Genomic DNA, 6,000 nt, shown 5'->3' with positions numbered 1-6,000 from the left:
GAACAATGGTAGAGTTCCGAAGCATTTTTAAACTTCAGCAGAATTCCGAGAACAATGAAAGAGTTCCGAAGCATTTTTAAACTTTATCGGAATTCTGGGAATAACGGAAGAGTTCCGAAGCATTTTTAAACTTTAGCGGAATTCCGAGAACAATGGAAGAGTTCCGAAGCATTTTTAAACTTCAACAGAATTCCGAGAACAATGGAATAGTTCCAATGCATTTTTAAACTTCAGCGGGATTCCGAGAACAATGGAAGAGTTCCAAAGCATTTTTAAACTTCAGCGGAATTCCAAGAACAATGGAAGAGATCCGAAGCATTTTTAAACTACAACAGAATTCCGAGAACAATGGAATAGTTCCAAAGCATTTTTAAACTTCAGCGGGATTCCGAGAACAATGGAAGAGTTCCAAAGCATTTTTAAACTTCAGCGGAAATCCGAGAACAATGGAAGAGTTCTGAAGCATATTTAAACTACAGCAGAATTCCGCGAACAATGGAAGAGTTCCGAAGCATTTTTAAACATCAGCGGAATTCCGAGAACAATGGAATAGTTCCGAAGCATTTTTAAATGGCCGTGGAATTCCAAGAATAATGAAAGAGTTCCAAAGCATTTTTAAACTTTATCGGAATTCTGGGAACAATGGAAGAGTTCAGAAGCATTTTTAAACTTCAGCAGAATTCCGAGAACAATAAAAGAGTTCCGAAGCATTTTTAAACTTCAGCGGGATTCCGAGAACAATGGAAGAGTTCCGAACCATTTTTAAACTTCAGCGGAATTCAGGGAACAGGGGAAGAGTTCCAGAGCATTTTTAAACTTCAGCGGAAATCCGAGAACAATGGAAGAGTTCTGAAGCATATTTAAACTACAGCAGAATTCCGCGAACAATGGAAGAGTTCCGAAGCATTTTTAAACTTCAGCGGAATTCATAGAACAATGAAAGCGTTCCCAGGCATTTATAAACTGCAGCGGAATTCCAGGAACAATGGAAGAGTTCTGAAGCATTTTTAAACTTCAGCGGAATTCCGAGAACAATGGAAGAGTTCCGAAGCATTTTTAAACGTCAGCGGAATCCGAGAACAATGGAAGAGTTCCGAAGCATTTTTAAACGTCATCGGAATTCCGAGAACAATGGAAGTGTTCCGAAGCATTTTTAAACATCAACGGAATTCCGAGAACAAAGGAATCGTTCCGAAGCATTTTTAAACTTCAGCGGAATTCCGAGAACAATGGAAGAGTTCCGAAGCATTTTTAAACTTCAGAGAAATTCAGAGAAGAATGGAAGCGTTCCGAAGCATTTTAAAACGTCAGCGGAATTCTGAGAACATTGGAAGAGTTCCGAAGCATTTTTAAACGTCAGAGGAATTTCGATAACAATGGAAGTGTTCCGAAGAATTTTTACACGTCAACGGAATTCCAAGAACAATGGAAAAGTTCCGAAGCATTTTTAAACTTCAGCGGAATTCCGAGAACAATGGAAGAGTTCCGAAGCATTTTTAAACATCAGCGGAATTCCGAGAACAATGGAAGAGTTCCGAAGCATTCTTAAACGTCAGCGGAATTCAGGGAACAGGGGAAGAGTTCCAGAGCATTTTTAATCTTCAGCGGAATTCTGAGAACAATGGAAGATTTCCGAAGCATTTTTAAACATCATCAGAATTCCGAGAACAATGGAAGAGTTCCGAAGCATTTTTAAACTTCAGCGGAATTCCGAGAACAATGGAAGAGTTCCGAAGCATTTTTAAACTTCAGAGGAATTCCGATAACAATGGAAGCGTTCCAAAGAATTTTTACACGTCAACGGAATTCCGAGAACAATGGAAGAGTTCCGAAGCATTTTTAAACTTCAGCAGAATTCCGAGAACAATGGAAGAGTTCCAAAGCATTTTTAAACTTTATCGGAATTCCGATAATAATGGAAGAGTTCCGAAGCATTTTTAAACTTCAGTGGCATTCCGAGAACAATGGAAGAGTTCCGAAACATTTTTAAACTTCAGCGGAATTCCGGGAACAGGGGAAGAGTTCCAAAGCATTTTTAATCTTCAGCGGAATTCCGAAAACAAAGGAAGAGTTCCGAAGCATTTTTAAACTTCAGCGGAACTGCGAGAACAATGGTAGAGTTCCGAAGCATTTTTAAACTTCAGCAGAATTCCGAGAACAATGGAAGAGTTCCGAAGCATTTTTAAAATTCAGCAGAATTCCGAGAACAATGGAAGAGTTCCGAAGCATTTATAAACTTCAGCGGAATTCCCGAAACAATGGAAGAGTTCCGAAGCATATTTAAACTTCAGTGGAATTCCGAGAACAATGGAAGAGTTCCAAAGCATTTTTAAACTTCAGTAGAATTCAGAGAACAATGGAAGAGTTCCAAAGCATTTTTAAATTTCAGATGAATTCTGAGAATAATGGAAGAGTTCCAAAGCATTTTTAAACTTCAGCGGAATTCCAAGAACAATGGCAGAATTACGAAGCATTTTTAAACTTCTACGGACTTCCGGGAACAATGGAAGAGTTCCGAAGCATTTTTAAACTTCAGCAGTATTCCAAGGACAATGGAAGAGTTCCGAAGCAGTTTTAAATGTCAGCAGTATTCCGAGAACAATGGAAGAGTTCCAAAGCATTTTTAAACTTCAGCAGAATTCCGAGAACAATGGAAGAGTTCCGAAGCATTTTTAAACTTTATCGGAATTCCGATAACAATGGAAGAGTTCCGAAGCATTTTTAAACTTCAGAGGAATTTCTAGAACAATGTCAGAGTACCGAAGCATTTTTAAACTTCTGCGGAATTCCGGGAACAATGGAAGATTTCCGAAGCATTTTTAAACTTCAGCGGATTTCCAAGAGCAATGGAAGAGTTCCGAAGCATTTTTAAACTTCAGCAGAATTCCGAGAACAATGGAAGATTTCCGAAGCATTTTTAAACATCAGCGGAATTCCGAGAACAATGGAATAGTTCCGAAGCATTTTAAAATGGCTGCGGAATTCCGAGAATAATGAAAGAGTTCCGAAGAATTTTTAAACTTTAGCGGAATTCTGGGAACAATGGAAGAGTTCAGAAGCATTTTTAAACTTCAGCAGAATTCCGAGAACAATAAAAGAGTACCGAAGCATTTTTAAACTTCAGCGGGATTCCGAGAACAATGGAAGAGTTCCGAAGCATTTTTAAACTTCAGCGGAATTCAGGGAACAGGGGAAGAGTTCCAGAGCATTTTTAATCTTCAGCGGAATTCTGAAAACAATGGAAGAGTTCCGAAGCATTTTTAAACTTCAGCGGAATTTCGAGAACAATGGTAGAGTTCCGAAGCATTTTTAAACTTCAGCTGAATTCCGAGAACAATGGAAGAGTTCCGAAGCATTTTTAAAATTCAGCAGAATTCTGAGAACAATGGAAGAGTTCCGAAGCATTTATAAACTTCAGCGGAATTCCCGAAACAATGGAAGAGTTCCGAAGCATATTTAAACTTCAGCCGTATTCCGAGAACAATGGAAGAGTTCTGAAGCATTTTTAAACTTCATTAGATTTAAGAGAACAATGAAATAGTTCCAAAGCATTTTTAAATTTCAGAGGAATTCCGAGAATAATGGAAGAGTTCCAAAGCATTTTTAAACTTCAGCGGAATTCCAAGAACAATGGAAGAGATCCGAAGCATTTTTAAACTTCAACAGAATTCCGAGAACAATGGAATAGTTCCAAAGCATTTTTAAACTTCAGCGGGATTCCGAGAACAATTGAAGAGTTCCAAAGCATTTTTAAACTTCAGCGGAAATCCGAGAACAATGGAAGAGTTCTGAAGCATATTTAAACTACAGCAGAATTCCGCGAACAATGGAAGAGTTCCGAAGCATTTTTAAACTTCAGCGGAATTCATAGAACAATGAAAGCGTTCCCAGGCATTTATAAACTTCAGCGGAATTCCAGGAACAATGGAAGAGTTCTGAAGCATTTTTAAACTTCAGCGGAATTCCGAGAACAATGGAAGAGTTCCGAAGCATTTTTAAACGTCAGCGGAATCCGAGAACAATGGAAGAGTTCCGAAGCATTTTTAAACGTCATCGGAATTCCGAGAACAATGGAAGTGTTCCGAAGCATTTTTAAACATCAACGGAATTCCGAGAACAAAGGAATCGTTCCGAAGCATTTTTAAACTTCAGCGGAATTCCGAGAACAATGGAAGAGTTCCGAAGCATTTTTAAACTTCAGAGAAATTCAGAGAAGAATGGAAGCGTTCCGAAGCATTTTAAAACGTCAGCGGAATTCTGAGAACATTGGAAGAGTTCCGAAGCATTTTTAAACGTCAGAGGAATTCCGATAACAATGGAAGTGTTCCGAAGAATTTTTACACGTCAACGGAATTCCAAGAACAATGGAAAAGTTCCGAAGCATTTTTAAACTTCAGCGGAATTCCGAGAACAATGGAAGAGTTCCGAAGCATTTTTAAACATCAGCGGAATTCCGAGAACAATGGAAGAGTTCCGAAGCATTCTTAAACGTCAGTGGAATTCTGAGTACAATGGAAGAGTTCCGAAGCATTTTTAAACTTCAGCAGTATTCCAAGGACAATGGAAGAGTTCCGAAGCAGTTCTAAATGTCAGCAGTATTCCGAGAACAATGGAACAGTTTCGAAGCATTTTTAAACTTCAGCAGAATTCCGAGAACATTGGAAGAGTTCCGAAGCATTTTTAAATTTCAGCAGAATTCCGAGAACAATGGAAGAGTTCCGAAGCATTTATAAACTTCAGCGGAATTCCCGAAACAATGGAAGAGTTCCGAAGCATATTTAAACTTCAGTGGAATTCCGAGAACAATGGAAGAGTTCCAAAGCATTTTTAAACTTCAGTAGAATTCAGAGAACAATGGAAGAGTTCCAAAGCATTTTTAAATTTCAGATGAATTCCGAGAATAATGGAAGAGTTCCAAAGCATTTTTAAACTTCAGCGGAATTCCAAGAACAATGGCAGAATTACGAAGCATTTTTAAACTTCTATGGACTTCCGGGAACAATGGAAGAGTTCCGAAGCATTTTTAAACTTCAGCGGAATTCCGAGAACAATGGAAGAGTTCCGAAGCATTTATAAACTTCAGCGGAATTCCCGAAACAATGGAAGAGTTCTGAAGCATTTTTAAACTTCATTAGATTTAAGAGAACAATGGAATAGTTCCAAAGCATTTTTAAATTTCAGAGGAATTCCGAGAATAATGGAAGAGTTCCAAAGCATTTTTAAACTTCAGCGGAATTCCAAGAACAATGGAAGAGATCCGAAGCATTTTTAAACTTCAACAGAATTCCGAGAACAATGGAATAGTTCCAAAGCATTTTTAAACTTCAGCGGAATCCGAGAACAATGGAAGAGTTCCGAAGCATTTTTAAACGTCATCGGAATTCCGAGAACAATGGAAGTGTTCCGAAGCATTTTTAAACATCAACAGAATTCCGAGAACAATGGAAGAGTTCCGAAGCATTTTTAAACTTCAGCGGAATTCCGAGAAGAATGGAAGAGTTCCGAAGCATTTTTAAATGGCTGCGGAATTCCGAGAATAATGAAAGAGTTCCAAAACATTTTTAAACTTTAGCGTAATTCTGGGAACAATGGAAGAGTTCAGAAGCATTTTTAAACTTCAGCAGAATTCCGAGAACAATAAAAGAGTTCCGAAGCATTTTTAAACTTCAGCGGGATTCCGAGAACAATGGAAGAGTTCCGAAGCATTTTTAAACTTCAGCGGAATTCAGGGAACAGGGGAAGAGTTCCAGAGCATTTTTAATCTTCAGCGGAATTCTGAAAACAATGGAAGAGTTCCGAAGCATTTTTAAACTTCAGCGGAATTCCGAGAACAATGGTAGAGTTCCGAAGCATTTTTAAACTTCAGCAGAATTCCGAGAACAATGGAAGAGTTCCGAAGCATTTTTAAAATTCAGCAGAATTCCGAGAACAATGGAAGAGTTCCGAAGCATTTATAAACTTCAGCGGAATTCCCGACACAATGGAAGAGTTCCGAAGCAT

The sequence above is a fragment of the Phyllobates terribilis genome, unplaced genomic scaffold, assembly GCF_046119375.1.
Source record: "Phyllobates terribilis strain yellow unplaced genomic scaffold, ASM4611937v1 Scaffold_13__5_contigs__length_258822181, whole genome shotgun sequence".
Classification (NCBI taxonomy): domain Eukaryota; kingdom Metazoa; phylum Chordata; class Amphibia; order Anura; family Dendrobatidae; genus Phyllobates; species Phyllobates terribilis.
This window is presented reverse-complemented; position numbering follows the sequence as displayed.